The sequence below is a fragment of the Gymnoscopelus braueri genome (genome assembly GCF_963280865.1).
Source record: "Gymnoscopelus braueri genome assembly, chromosome: 14".
NCBI lineage: Eukaryota > Metazoa > Chordata > Actinopteri > Myctophiformes > Myctophidae > Gymnoscopelus > Gymnoscopelus braueri.
This window is the reverse complement of record NC_137619.1, coordinates 3,072,414-3,080,004: the sequence shown is the minus strand read 5'-3', so window position 1 is coordinate 3,080,004 and position 7,591 is coordinate 3,072,414. Positions and strand designations below refer to the sequence as shown.

Below are 7,591 nucleotides of genomic sequence, written 5' to 3'. Positions count from 1 at the left end.
TAATGGTGATAGGCTAATATAAAATACTGAGGAACAAGTGAAAGCCAAGCAGTTTAAACTGCTAATCTCGCATCACTAGACTTTCTACAGTAAACCGCAGATTGGTTTTGGAGGTCGTTTTGCTTGTTTCTTTCACGAGACTTGGCAACATTGGTTTCGCAACAACACCGCAGATTTGTTTAGGAGGTCGGTTTGCTTAGCGGTTTCACAAGACTTGGCAACACTGGAAAAGTTTCATAACAACATGACGGAAGCCAGTACGGAACACAACTGAAGCCAGCAATGCGTTCTATAGGCAAGCCGAAAACTGAACAGAAGAGACTTTAAAGAACAGAATTGCAAAAAACATTCATTCTGAACTCAGTACATTGCATAGGTGAGTGCTAAAGGATACTTTATTTGAAGGAGATGTTTATTTGTGGTGACATAGTTGGTCATGTACAAGTTAGCATTAGCCAACTAGCTACCAGCTAGCTTCTGCTCAAACACAAATTGCTGGCGTTCAATGTTTCTGTTTTTTATTTTGGTAAACATTTCCTTCGGGCACAAACATTTAGTTTGGGTCATACGGGTCGCTATGCGATTGGCCATTTACGTTCAAACAATGCAATATTTGTTGCGCATGTTTGGACATCAAAAATAAGTTACACCGTTGTATGGTGAACGATCCACTTAGACGCTAAAATAGCATTTATTTAATCAGTGGTGGACCGTAACGAAGTACAATCACTTGAGTTTAAATACATTTCTGAATACTTTAACAATAGAATAATCGTTTATATGTGTAATGTTTAATCTTGAGTTAAAACTTTACAGAACCTTGTGAAATGTTTGATAAATGTATTAATGTAATTTCTTTCTTTTCTTTTTTAACGACCTGTACCAGCAAAACCGACAAAGAACAATAATAATGGTGCTGTCAGATCAGACACCCCAGGTAATTGTTAATTGATTGTTTCGTGTGTTTTACATGTAACTGGCCTTAAAAACACTTTATGTAGCTATTTCTCACCACTAGTAAGACAATATTTAATATTACTTTCCTTGAGTTGGGCCATATGTTGAATATATTTTAATCAATCAGTAGCCTATTTACATCAGTTCTCTTCTGGGTGATGTCCAGAAGTGGCAAACTGATGACTTTTGTCAAATTTGATCAATCTTGTGTACAGGTCTGAACACATGACGAAGGGGCACATTTCTTGTTGGTTTGGCCCGATAATTTTTTTTAAAAGTTATATTTTATATTGTTTCATAACCACTTGAATGGTGCAACGTGTTGTGAGCTTTTAGATCTCCTATTTTTGGCAAAGAGATTTGGTGTAGATGGAAAAATCAGTCCAACACTTGCAACTCAGTTCTGTTTCACCACGATTAGAGGGTTTAAGTGGTTATAGTCATTTGTGAAAAATAAGCCCTAAATATGTATTTTATTAAATACATTCTGTTATTGTTTTAGGCCCAGAAAATGTAGTCTGTCTGTCTCTAAATATAAGGCTATTCAACACCAATGACTGCAACTCCTTGTAACTATTTGTGGAGCAGTTACTCTGCTCTCTTCCTTATGATAGTAAGTTAGCAGGTCTAGATAATCTGGATGGTAAAGTGCTGAGAATATAGCATCTCCTATTTGTCATATTATTAAGAGATGTTTGGGTGTGGGTGGAGGCTAAGGTTATTCCTATAGGTCTAGGCTATACCTAGACCTATCAGTATTTTACCTGTTTTGAGCAAAATCATGGAAAAGTTGGTGCATTCACAAATTCAAGCTTATTTTGTTCCAAACAAGCTTGCAACATATTCTCAACATGCCTATAGAGCTGGTCACTCTACTTCTACTGCTTTGATAGAGGTGACTGATGACTGGCTTAAAGCTATAGATAACTCTACGCTGGTGGGAGCTGTGCTGTTAGATTTGTTTGTTATTTTGTCCTTTTTATGTTGGGAGTATTGTCATATTCGTTCATTACAATAATATACATCTGGCCTAATTATCCTCCCCAGGTGAATCACTGCCCAGTGCCCATAGCTAAGACAGTTTTGACAGCCCCTCTACACACCTCAACACCAGGTAAATTTAAATGCTATGTTAATTGATTTAAGCCCAATGTTAAATATATATATATATTGTAGATGGAAATTACAGCCTGTATCAGTATTAATGTCAAAACAAAACCTTAAGAGTTTTCTAATTCCTTCATTTCGTTTTCTGCTGTAGATCTTGACAAAACTCCGGTCAGCCGTAAAAGAGGAAGAACTGCACAAGGTGACTGCACATGAATGATTAACATTTTAAATACATTTTGACAGTTTTTGTTTGTTTGTTTACCCGCCTGTATTATCGTTGGGACTACTACTACTATGCTTTAGGTCCTCTAGAAGAAATGAGTGTAACAGAACGTTTAGCCGGAAGATTAAAATAAAAATGTATTCAAATATATTATGTATTTCAACAACAGTACATCTACTGTGGGGGCCTTACTCCTGAACAGAACAAACTAGGACTCCACAATGAAAATGTGGATAAAGCACAGTATATATCATACATGACTTGATGGTGTAAGAAGGTGTAATTTCAACGTGTTTTCACACCCAGCAGAACATTGAAGCTACACACCGGTCCAAATCAGATCCAGAAATACACAAGGTAACTTTCAATTGACTGTAGCAGTGAGCAAAATGGGTTTCAATGGGGGTTTTCTCTCCCCCAACAGTGAAGCCGTAATCTGGGCCAAGAAAATGTCTGGACTCTACTCCACCTTTCAATTGACTATAACAGTAATCCTCAATGGTGATGTTGCAAGTATGACATGTAGCCTAATTACCTTGTCTTTCACCAACAGGAAATCTTATCAGAACTCCCAGGAGAAAGTCACAGGATTCCAAAAGGTACATTTTGATAAAGTTTGGAAGTCATCTTACTCTGGCAAAAGTTTAATTGGGGAGAGATAATGATGTTGAACTTGAAAACAAGTAATGTTGTTTATTAAGATCTGCACCAGCCAAAGTATAGCCTCACATTCTAAATCACAGGCAGACTGTCACATGGTTTGTTTATTTCAGTTTCCCATGTCGGAGAAAAGTAAGAATGGAAGTATTATTTATCACTTTCCACTGTGTTAGTGTATTATTTCTGTTTCATATCAACATAATTGTCTTCATTGCAGGTAGGCAGAGTGTGCCGTTTTTCTTTTTACAATTTAGCTTCACGTTTTCTTTTTGTTTCAGACTTTTCACCAATGGCCTGATGAGTCCTTTCTACTTGCATGGACAGCAGGAGAGAGCTTTCAAAAGCACTGCCTTCTATCTGTCATCAATGGTAAAAATAACTTTGTCAGTGCTAGTTATTTGTTGATTGCTTATTCACGTTGTACACGTGTGACTGACATATACTAGATAACCTCTGTAATGTCTACTGTCAGTCTGAGAGTTATTTGTCATTGTTTTGACTGCAGAAGCCATTCAGAAGACATTCAGAGAGACAATGGAGAACCCGGTCAGCGCTGCCATCTCTGACCACTTCAAGCAGGCGCCTGGTAGAAGTGGTGGAGAGGGATACAAGAAGAAGAGGGCCACGCCTTGAAGCAAATCCAATGTTATTATTTGGTCAAAACATTTTGTTAAAACTTGTCTTTTCTTGTTGTTTAACGCAAAGACAGGGAACGCATCCGTGTCACTTAAGATTTCTTTGGCTATTCAAAAAATAGCTGATTTACAAGCTCATAGCGCGGAACTCGGTGCCGCGCTAAGAGCTTGTAGATCTTCTATTTTTTGAAGATTAAAAAAAAAAGTGTAAATCTTTGAATAAATATATATATACATTTAAACTCAAGTCTAGGCAAAGCAAAGATTTGACGTAAAAACATACATTCAAAGATTTGCAAAAATGTTCAAGATTGTTAAAACAAAAATATAGCAGATCGACTAGCGCCGAGTGCTGTGCTATGAGCTTGTAGATCTGCTATTTTTTAATAGCTCAAGTATAAGATGTGTTAAAGCAGAGGTCTTCAACAGAGGGTCCGGGATCCCTAGGGGGTCCTCAGAGTTACTACAGGGGGTCCGCCAAATCTTTGTGTGATATGATATTTTTTACATTAACCACTTGAACCCTAGCATCCTTTTTCTGAGGAGAGCTTTAGCCAAAAATAGCAGATCTACAAGCTCACAACGCCTTGCGCTGCGAGGCGTTGTGAGCTTGTAGATCTGCTATTTTTGGCAAAGAGGTTTGGTGTAGAGGGGGAAAAAAAGATGAATCTACAACACAATGTTATAGATATGGGGGTCCCTGCTTCATCTCTAGTCGGGTCCTTGGCCTGAAAACGTTGAAGACCCCTGTGTTAAAGTGTTTAAAATCTAACATGACAGGTCTTAATGGCTTAAAGCATTAAGAGGTGCAGAAATTAAAGAACGATTGTACAAGCTTTGGTATGTTTTTTTTGTTGAAATATGTATTGTGATTGAAATTACAGTTGAAGGATAGTTATGTTCAGAGTAGATCAATGTTAACATTAAGAAACATGATTTTATCCAGTGGTACAATAAAGAGTAGCATGACATTAGTGTCACACTGCAACCTATTTAAAAGATCCAGAAAGATAACAACATAATGTTAACAAATGATCAGAACATCATGGGACTACACCACTACCAAGGTAAGCAAAACAGGTAAAATTTGGTCCATCAGGTAGTTTTTGTAGAGAACCTGGATCTGCATTAAAATTGAGGCATTTAAATGCATTAATATAGGTTTGTGTGAATAATTTGATAGCTCTTAAAGGTGTATATTGCCTACAAGTTGTTTAGATGTTATTTAAACATATGATTTAATTATAAGTATATTAATATCCTTATTAAATAGACGTTTACATGACGTCTAAACAACGTTCATAGTCTATAATAGGGTTTAACCCACTGAGCGTCTATTAGACGTCTAAATAACGTCTAGGCTAAATCCGGTTTATGAGTGGTCTAAAAGTGAAAGTTTTTTCGACGTCTAGGCTAAGCCTAGACGTTCTTTCAACGTCATTTGAACGGTTATATATTTATATCTAGCCGTCCAAACGACGTTGAAATAACGTCTAGGCTAGGTTTAGACGTTGAAAAAACTTTCAATTCTAGACCACTCATAAACCGGATTTAGCCTAGACGGCTAGGTGACGTTTAGACGTCATTTAAACGTCTAATAGCCCGAAAAATGCTCAGTGGGTTTCTACAACTATATAGCATATTATGTCCCACAAAATGATAAAGTTACATGTTTAAGCTATAACAATCATCCTTTCATAAATGTATAACTCAGGGGGGTCCCTTCGGGGCTTTACTGTATTACTATGTATAGACTCAGGGGGTCCCTGCTAGGGGCTTTACTGTATTATTATGTATAGACTCAGGGGGTCCCTGCTAGGGGCTTTACTGTATTACTATGTATAGACTCAGGGGGGTCCCTGCTAGGGGCTTTACTGTATTACTATGTATAGACTCAGGGGGGTCCCTGCTAGGGGCTTTACTTTACTATGGGGAGACAATGAGTTTCATCCTGGCATTTGCCAAGGCACCAAGGCAGAACTGCCAGTCAAAGCAGACTGGCCAATCACAGCGAGTCCTCGCTGAACATGCTTGCAGAGACTCTTGGTAATGAAGTCAAAGACGTTGGCTGCCATGTTATTTGTGTCCAAAGTGGTCACTGATACCCCAAACTTCATAGTGCTGCTTTAAATGACGGAAAAAAACATGAAACTTTGAAATTTGGAGATTAGATATGAGGTTTCTGCCTGACAGCGACGATAATGAAGTTTGATGTGCTGAATGTGCGTTAGATGATTTAAGAACACTGTTAAAACATCTTTACAAAAGGAATTGATAATAAAAGGCACACAAGGAAAAAAAGAAAGATAAGATGATTGATTACCTTATATACTAATTTATTGTAGAACTATAGTTACAAGTCACAACAGGCCTACTATGGAAGAAGTTCAAAATGGTTACCTTTTTTTTCATGAATAAACATTTCCTGCGCAAGTGCTGACATTTTTACCATTGAGCTAATAGAGCCTGCCTGCTTGCTCAGGGGAGAAATACAATCTTAACCATCAGGTCAAAATTTGTATCAGATCCTGTTTCTAGGTGAGACATGACCTTTGACACCATCTAAATGTCTCAATAGAAGAGCAGGGAGACAAAATACAACCACCCTGATTGTATTAACTCTGAGTCTACCATACAGATTACATTTTATGCATTAAAAAAAAGAAAGTTATATAGTGCCGCTTTAATTCACACAGATTAATTATCCAACTCCAAACTCAGCAGCTCTAAATAAAAGCTTAAAGCTTAATATGGTAACTATACATGGTTACTATGGTAACTATGGTAACTATGGTAAATGTAAATACAGAGATCACACAGGTTCATCCTCTGGGGTGTCCAGAGCAGTGGTGGAAAAAGTACTTAATGTTTTACTTGAGTAAAAGTATCAATTTGTATCAGTACTGCAATGTAAAAAATACTCTGTTACACATTCATACTGTAAAAAGTTGGGAATTCAAAATTTACTTGGGTAAAAGTACAACAGTATTGGTATCAAAATGTACTTAAAGTAACAAAAGTAAAAAGTACTCATTATGCATAATGTCCCATTTCACAAGTTTTTTTTAAATTCTCAAATTTATAAGTCTAAGTAGAATCTTTTGAAAATAGCCAATCTACAAGACGATGCAACGCATTGTGAGCAAAATGTATATAGGGCTGAAGTGGGTAATGTATGTTTTGTAATAATTATCTAAATCTACAAAGTAACTATAGTAACTCCACTACAAATAATTGTAGTGGAGTAAAAGTAGCCTACAACATTTGCATCTGAGATGGAGTTGAGTAGAAGTAAATGTACGGAACATTAGAAGTACTCCAGTAGGTTCCGTATTTCAAGGGACGGTTGACACATCAGACACACATCTTCATCCTCCTGTTGACACATCAGACATACAGCTTCATCCTCCTGTTGACACATCAGACACACATCTTCATCCTCCTGTTGACACATCAGACACACATCTTCATCCTCCTGTTGACACATCAGACACACAGCTTCATCCTCCTGTTGACACATCAGACACACAGCCTCATCCTCCTGTTGACACATCAGACATACAGCTTCATCCTCCTGTTGACACATCAGACACACAGCTTCATCCTCCTGCCAGGTGGACATCACTCATCTGATGATTCAGAGCTGCTCAGCGGAGCCTGTGAGAGAGAGGAACATGTTGACGTCCATCAGGTTGATGTCAAAGTAAACCATTAAAGTAGTAGTAGTTCACCCGAAATAATGACTATAAATGACACACCCCATGAAGCCTTGAATTTTTCTGTTTTTGTCGCATTCCTAAGCCAATCATTGATCGGCGGTCTATTTTGTAGGAGACTCTGAGGTCATCAAATTATTGGCTTGTAGGAATGCGACAAAAACTAAACAATCTCCATGAATTCAAGGCTTCATGTCGTGTGTAATTGATAGAAAATAAGCAATGTTTGGGTGAACTGACCTGAGGCCTATTCTAGACAAGCACACTTAAAACTACTATATACTGGAAAC

At 37.5% G+C, this 7,591-nt stretch overlaps 1 long non-coding RNA gene across 2 annotated transcripts; it reads left to right on the top strand.

Moving 5' to 3' along the window:
- The first annotated feature begins 247 nt into the window (after positions 1-247).
- Positions 248-3,714, top strand: LOC308099810. 2 transcript variants are annotated; one of them, XR_013934388.1, is made up of 8 exons: positions 248-376; positions 887-937; positions 2,005-2,071; positions 2,219-2,266; positions 2,600-2,647; positions 2,844-2,889; positions 3,229-3,319; positions 3,456-3,714. It is a non-coding gene; the product is annotated as an uncharacterized lncRNA (long non-coding RNA). The 2 variants fall into 2 exon arrangements; XR_013934389.1 differs by having other exon boundaries at positions 2,597-2,647.
- Positions 3,715-7,591: the final 3,877 nt, after the last annotated feature.